Source organism: Procambarus clarkii, chromosome 25 (genome assembly GCF_040958095.1).
Source record: "Procambarus clarkii isolate CNS0578487 chromosome 25, FALCON_Pclarkii_2.0, whole genome shotgun sequence".
Classification (NCBI taxonomy): domain Eukaryota; kingdom Metazoa; phylum Arthropoda; class Malacostraca; order Decapoda; family Cambaridae; genus Procambarus; species Procambarus clarkii.
In genome coordinates, this window is record NC_091174.1 from 34,173,234 (window position 1) to 34,181,544 (window position 8,311).

Consider the following 8,311-nt stretch of genomic DNA (forward strand, 5'->3'; position numbering starts at 1 on the left):
AGAAGGCCACGGCACGGGTGGGACACCTGAGAGTGTGAACCTGACTGACATCCGAGGAAATGCGTCAGGAGACCGCCAAGCCATTGAAAACCCTGTCTCTGTAGTGATGAAGGCAGAGGTGGCCGACAAGGAAGACGCTGGAGAAGATGAGACAGTGTAAATTAAACCGGTAGAAGATATCGACGTAGATATAGCGTGGTTGTTTGATGAAGGTCCAGCCCAGGAGAATGAAGTCTCAGTAAGGTCAAAAGTGAAGATGGCCCAGCCGAAGAAAACTCATGTGAAGAGAGCGGACCTGAGTAGAGCCCAGACTGCTGAAATTAAGAGTCGGAAGGTGAATGCAACTGTGCTGAGTAGGAATGAGGAAAGATGTGGACATACTGAGGACGGGAATAGAGCGTCAAGTGGTCCACGAGCACAGAGTCATAGGGATAGTGGAGTTAAGTTGTTTGAGATGTCAGGAGTTGACATGTTTCACAGACAACGTGGAGGAGATATAATGAAGAAAAGTAATAGCCGAGAAAATGAAAGGAGAAGAGACAGTATGTGTGGAGAGATGCTTACGAGCACTTTGGGAGAGGTAAAGCGACATGTATGGTCGAGTGCTGTTGGATGTAGTATAGTGCCCGAAGAAACTTTAAGGGAACGAAGAAGAGTTGAAGGAGAGAAATGGAGTTGTATAAAGATGAAAAATGTGGGAAGAGGAAGATGATACAAGCATTGGAGGAATAGAAGAAAGCCGAGGACTCGGTGGGAGTCGAACAGGATGAGGTCTCAGATAAATGAGGAGACGAAAGGGAGGATCGTCGGTGAAGACGAGGGAGTGAAGTATGATGAAAGGAGACGGAAGTATAATGGAAGTAGATGGAAGTGTGAAGACGACAGAGGAGGTACAGACAGCAGATGTCTGACTCTGGACGTGAAGAGAAGAAGACGAGGAAACGGAGGGTGGAAACAATAGGTAGAGTTGACCGAGGGAGTGCAGGCGTCCTAGGAGGACAGCCTAGCCAAGAGGTGTCAGAGAGGTCAAATCGTTTATGAGAAGATCATGTTTCTGGAGAGAGGTGAGCCAGATGTTGCAAGGAGCAACGAACTAGTTGTAGACTCCTACGGGAGTATGTAAACAGACTAACCGGTCGAACCAATCGGTTGAAGAACGAGACAGTGTAGTGGCGGATGTATTATCCCGAGCTTTGCCACTGGAATAACTCTCAAAAATAAGGGGAGGGGAGTGTTATGATCTCAGCCTACAGGAGAAACGAGTCTCCCTCCTTGAGAGTTATTCATCAAGCCTGACCTGATTAGAAGGTCTAGCAAATATTGAGGTGATAACGCATATGTAAAATAGTTCCTTGGATATGTATAACAGTTTGAGATTATGGGCAATGAAGAAGAAAACAGATAAATGACTGGCGAGGAGATGTGGACATTTTGCTGGAGGCGTGAGGCTCGCTTCCGGAGGACCTTGACCTCACTTGAGTGCCAGACATCGCAGGGGAAAGCCGCGCTCCTTTGAGCTCCCATCAGAATGGAACCCCTAGTGATATATCTCTAAGAGAAGAGATGTGTACAGACGTGCCAGCTGTGGAATTGAGCTGAGAACGTTGTGGTCTCAAGTCTTGGACGGCGAGGAGAGTTTAATAAGCTGCTCAGAGGCATTTTCGTGGGCTGTGTGGAGCGCCCTGACCAGACGCCGTCAGAGGGAAAGCGCCCTCGACCTTATAATCTGTGGTAAGCACGATATACGCCAGTTCATAGTGATTGCTTGTAGTTGGTCGTGTGCCCAGCGACAGTAGCGATGTTTATTTATAAGTTAGACATGTTTTAATAAGGCAGAAGGCCTGAAATAGGAGAGTGAAGAGGGAGGAACACGGAGCGACGTCCGTCCCCTCTGAGCTCTGACTGGCGATTGAGGGAGCCCGGCTCCTGACGGAGGAAGACCCTCCCAGCGAGTGAGGACCGCCGCCAGACGAGGTGGAGTATGGACCCGCCCAAAACGGGGGAGTCCACTCTCACTGTATATAGAGGACAGATAGAGGTTGGAGGCAAACATATTGTGTGATAATTTTTGTTTATGTGTTAAAGGGGAAACATTTTATTGGAGTGTCGATGGGTTGCAGGTTTGTCTTTGGGGAAGAAGTTGCTGAGAACTTCGAAGCCAGCAGATGAAGTAGCTGATGAGACTCCAAGGTAGTGGAGCAGAGGACCTCGAGCTGTGAGGAGAAGCAGCAGTGAAGAGGAGTGTCACGTGCTTCTGTAGAGGTGGAGAAGCACTATAGTTGCTCGAGGAAACTTCATGGTGTAGCAGCCAAGAGAGCTGTGGAGGACCCTAGCAGAAGGGTGAAGCACCGTAGTTGCTCAAGGAAACTTCATGATAGCAGCCTGGAAAAGCTGCAGAGGACCCTGGTAGTGAAGCCCGGAAGAACCTAAAGATATTAGGGTAGTGAACTTCCAGAGGTGGAAGGGAAGTTCTGGTGGATCACTTATAGGGAGTCGATAGTGTTTGGTTGTCATTAGCGTGCAAGACGCAGTGAGAGGTGAGTGATTGTTTGCATTCTTATGTCAAGGAGTGTTTTAAACTGAAGTTTAGAGTTACAGTCGTAGGCTGAATTACCTACAGATGTATGCGTTCCAGGACTGACAGTGATCGATTGATCATTGTTGTGTATCAATGAACATTTATACTGATATATGTTATTGCATTCAAATGCTGATTTTCTATATATATATATTATCTTGCTGATGGTGCAACAGTGTATGTAGACTTGATCAACTTGAGGTGGTTGATAGTATCAGGTGGTGAACCAGGAGATAGGATACCACTTGATAAGCTGATAATAGAGTTCTGATGGTGTTGGAGTGCAACCTGATTGTAATATTATAGAGTATAGGATTCATTATTGTTATATGTGTGTATGTATCGTGTATGTGCTTTGTCCAGTAAATGTATCCCAATTTGCTGGTGTTTGCCCTTGTCCTAGTGAGGCTTCCCATGAAATAGTACAGAAGAAGAGAGAGAGAGAGAAAGAACCAGGAACCACTGCTGTGGGCAGGGTAGGAGGTAATACTAGTAAGTCATAGGGGATTGAGGAGATCATATCTCATAAGGAGAGAGTGGGGAGTCACAGCGGCTCGAGTGGGTGTGTGCACGTGACAACGAGGCTAAGTGTTGGAGCCGCATCCCCTAAACGTGTGACGTTGAGCCCCTCTCCAAGAGCCAGAAGCGCCAAGGGTGATCTCCTAGTATAAGCACTCTACCGAGTTGTGGGTTGGGTTGTCCATAGAGAAGGATCAACGACGACAACACCAACCAACCCACGAGTCTATAATACTCACATTCACAGACGAATGAAATTTCGTGAAACCTCACAGATAAACACGCATACACCGTCTGGTGTCTTCACCTATAACCTGTGTCAGGTATGAGTAGGGGAAAACTGTGGTTGATTCCTCAGATCAACACAGACAGACACAATAAAACAATGACAAGATCTTGTACTTACAGATAGGGTACCTCTCTTATTCACTCACTCACTCAGGCACATTTATGCAAGAACTCGTAGGTGGCCTGACAGCTGGGCGCTCCTTCGTACTTGAGACCATTGGTGACAGGCTTTCCCACAAACCGTACTTGACACGGGGGTACTCGCAGGAGGGTGCGCTGTATGTCAACAGACATACGCACACACTCTGGCACTGGCGGTGAGTAAGGGTGGTGACGTCCCGTAGTACAGTGAGGGCGGCGGCGGGCGGCTCGAGGCTACACGATCGGGACAGAGTGGCAGCTAGCGGCGGCTGATTATGGTACCGTGCAGGTACACTGTGGTAAAAGTCACACACAGATTACTTAGGCTGCGGCACTGCCTTAGTTCACTCTAGGTCACTCACAGACGATTTCCACTTGTCACCAGGGGTTACCTGATACCAGTCTTTTTCACTCTGGTGAATTATCACTTAGGCTTCTGAACAATATAGTAACAGTCGCGATTCCGGGCTAGTGTTAGTATATCGAAAAGACGCTGAGTTTATCTTGACAGTGTGGAATAGACACTGTTTTTCTGTCTATTGGCCGATAGACAGAACAGGACATGTCCTCTATGCAAGGGCTCCCTCACATGAATGCTCTTTCCTGGGGCTCAGGGCTCCCTGTGGGACACAACACAAGGGATTACAATTTGACCAATGGCATTGCACCAAAAGAGCGGGAACCAATCATATTGATCATTCCCTGATCAGTAGCAGAGGTGACGTCATGAACACGTCATGACTACGTCACACTTGTTATTTTCCATTGCGCCAGTTGAGGCTGACCCCAGAGGTCAGACTGTCCAGTCGCCTCGCTGGCGTCTCTCTCACGCTGGCACCAGCCAATGTACTCTCTGACCCTATGGCCAGTAACTTCCCTGTATCTACTTCCTGCCTGGATATACGGCGGCCTCCGTATTATAAACGTGTTCCTGTTTAAGTGGGCATTCTGTAGATACCCAAAATGCCAGTTTACTATCCAGGGTTAAGAAAAATAGGGCTTGTGCAAGAGGATCGGTGCACTGTGCACTGCAATGAGCCATTCAAGTCAGCTGTGGGAGAATCTTTAGAGACCATTCTCTCAAAGCATTACATGCCATGACATAGTGGTCCAGCAACTGTGACAGACAAGAGGGCCCTGTTCAGAAACCATATTTTCCAGGGTTATGGAGATGCTGTGATTCCATGTATTTAGTGATCTTACTTCTTAGCACTCTTTCACAGATTTTTGTGATGTGTGAAGTTAATGCTATCAATTCCATTTCATTCTTTAGTATGCACCTTATACCAATCCAGTCGACATTGGTGGAAAGAGTTATAGAAGCACTTAATTGTGTTCTTAACATCTTAATTGTGTTCTCGAGTTCTTGGAATTTCTGATATATGGCAACTCGAGTTAGTAACTAAGAGAATCTTCCCTGAACACGATTCCAGTTAAATCATGCTAATAATTACCTGTTGGTACATCTTAGAGAATTTTGTGATACCGACATGTTCCATTCCTTGTCTTGTATATAATGGTTTTGATTGGATGATGGCAGTCTACCTTCTACGTCTACTTTCCTACTTCTACCTGTCTATCTATCTACCTCTACCACTACTTCCTATTCATCTCCGTACCCTCTCTCTCATTCTCCCTTTAACCTGACCACACTCCTCCCTCCTCCCGCCTAGTCCTCCCTCCTCCCTCCTCCCTCCTCCCGCCTAGTCCTCCCTCCTCCCTCCTCCCTCCTCCCGCCTAGTCCTCCCTCCTCCCTCCTCCCTCCTCCCGCCTAGTCCTCCCTCCTCCCTCCTCCCTCACTAGTTACTGTATTATTCATCTCTTTCCTTTCGTTTGTCTGATTCGTTCGTGGCAGTGAATTGTTCTAGAGCTCTCTAGAGTTGCGGGTAGCTGATCAGGTTACAATGCCTTGTGGTCTTGACACCTAGGTAACCAAATGCCTAGGTCACAAGGTGTTGAGGTAGAGAGGCTGCTGTAGGGACTCTGGGGGAAACGTTAGACTAGCTGACTCGGAGGGGGGGGGGGATAAAGGACAACAGAGAGCTATTTCCCCCATCCTCCCGTTAGAACAGTTAACTAGGAGTGGGATAATGCTGGTGCAGGTAGGTCATTCTTATTACTGCTGGTGCTGGCAGGTCACTCTCACATTACTGCTGGTGCTGGCAGGTCACTCTCACATTACTGCTAGTGCTGGCAGGTCACTCTCACATTACTGCTGGTGCTGGCAGGTCACTCTCACATTACTGCTAGTGCTGGCAGGTCACTCTCACATTACTGCTGGTGCTGGCAGGTCACTCTCACATTACTGCTGGTGCTGGCAGGTCACTCTCACATTACTGCTTTTGCTGGTAGGTCACTCTCACATTACTGCTGGTGCTGGCAGGTCACTCTCACATTACTGCTGGTGCTGGCAGGTCACTCTCAAATTACTGCTGGTGCTGGCAGGTCACTCTCACATTACTGCTGGTGCTGGCAGGTCACTCTCACATTACTGCTGGTGCTGGTAGGTCACTCTCACATTACTGCTGGTGCTGGCAGGTCACTCTCACATTACTGCTGGTGCTGGCAGGTCACTCTCACATTACTGCTGGTGCTGGCAGGTCACTCTCACATTACTGCTGGTGCTGGCAGGTCACTCTCACATTACTGCTGGTGCTGGCAGGTCACTCTCACATTACTGCTGGTGCTGGCAGGTCACTCTCACATTACTGCTGGTGCTGGCAGGTCACTCTCACATTACTGCTGGTGCTGGCAGGTCACTCTCACATTACTGCTGGTGCTGGCAGGTCACTCTCACATTACTGCTGGTGCTGGCAGGTCACTCTCACATTACTGCTGGTGCTGGCAGGTCACTCTCACATTACTGCTAGTGCTGGCAGGTCACTCTCACATTACTGCTAGTGCTGGCAGGTCACTCTCACATTACTGCTGGTGCTGGCAGGTCACTCTCACATTACTGCTGGTGCTGGCAGGTCACTCTCACATTACTGCTGGTGCTGGTAGGTCACTCTCACATTACTGCTGGTGCTGGCAGGTCACTCTCTCATTACTGCTGGTGCTGGTAGGTCACTCTCACATTACTGCTGGTGCTGGCAGGTCACTCTCACATTACTGCTGGTGCTGGTAGGTCACTCTTATTACTGCTGGTGCTGGTAGGTCACTCTCACATTACTGCTGGTGCTGGCAGGTCACTCTCACATTACTGCTGGTGCTGGCAGGTCACTCTCACAGTGTTGACGTCTACAGGTGCGGCAGTTATCAAGGTGCCTGACGGTGGTTGTGGTCAGCGAGGACCTGACCTTCCTCACCACCTTCGCCCGGAGGTCCCTCAAGGTCGGCTTGGTGACTCCTGTGACCAAGCTCCTCGCTCTCACCGACTTTTCCCTGATAAATAATCCCGAGGTCAGCAGGGTCTTCTCCAAGATGAACGCCATGTTACTGGTCGTAGAAGAACACAAACAACTTCAGCGGTAGATAATCCAACGTTTCGCTCTTGATACAAGTTTTTAGCTGTGCTGCTTCACATATTGGACCAGAAACGTGATCTGGAATGAATTTCTTATTTAGAATGATAAAATGGTCAAACTATACATTAAATGATTCAACAAATGTTCATTGTTATGTGGGTTTATCTTCATACAGGTGTAGCGTGTACATCCAGGAGCCGTACAGTCCTCCGGGAACCCTAGCACTGAAGGTGGCCTCCTGGACGCCCACCCGAGGCCTCACTCTCACCTCCAGCCTCACGCTCTTCCCTGACAAGTTCTCAAAGTGAGTGTCTGCAAGTTGAAAGCGGACAGCTTAAACAATGATCACATTGGCTACATTTGATTTTACAAGCTTTGAAAAATAAATAAATAATAATGATAATGTGTAGCAGTGACATCATAATGTGAAAATCAGTAGGAGCAATGAGGAGGATCCGATCCCACTCACTTGGTACTCCCAAGCTAGTGAACTAGAATAAATAGGTCGAATCCTCTTCATTGCTCCTACTCATTTTCTCATTGACAGCTCACTCTAATTTGATTTCATTATGCAGCAAAATATTTTAGGAAATTTTAGACCAAGGTTCGAGGGGAGAACTTTACAGATGTACATGTTGTGAGAGTGATGAAACTGTCATGGGAAGTGCTCATGAACAGAGCTGTGTGGAGACCAACCTTAGTACACTGGCACTGTTGGATGTTCAAGTGTAAACAACACTTAGTACACTGGCACTGTTGGATGTTCAAGTGTAAACAACACTTAGTACACTGGCACTGTTGGATGTTCAAGTGTAAACAACACTTAGTACACTGGCATTGTTGGATGTTCAAGTGTAAACAACACTTAGTACACAGGCACTGATGGATGTAAAAGTGTAAACACTTAGAACGCAGGAACTGCTCGAAATAAAAGTGTAAACACTTTTTACGCTGGCACTGTTGAATATCGAATAGTGCCAGCATACTATTTATAATTTACACTTGAATACCCAGGAGTAAATTACAAATAGTGTGCTGGCACTGTTGGATGATCATGTCTAAACAATAATACGCTGGCCCTGTTGAATGAACAAGTGTAAACAACACTTACTACGCAGGCATTGTTAAATGTACAAGTGTAAACATCACTTAGTATGCTTCCTCTGTTGAATGTGCAAGTGTGAACAACACTTAGTACACTGGCATTGTTGGATGCACCAGTGTAAACCACACCTAGTTTACTGGCACTGTTCGAGGTACAAGATTGAACAGCACTTATTACGCTGGCACTGTTAAATGTATAAGTGTAAACCACACT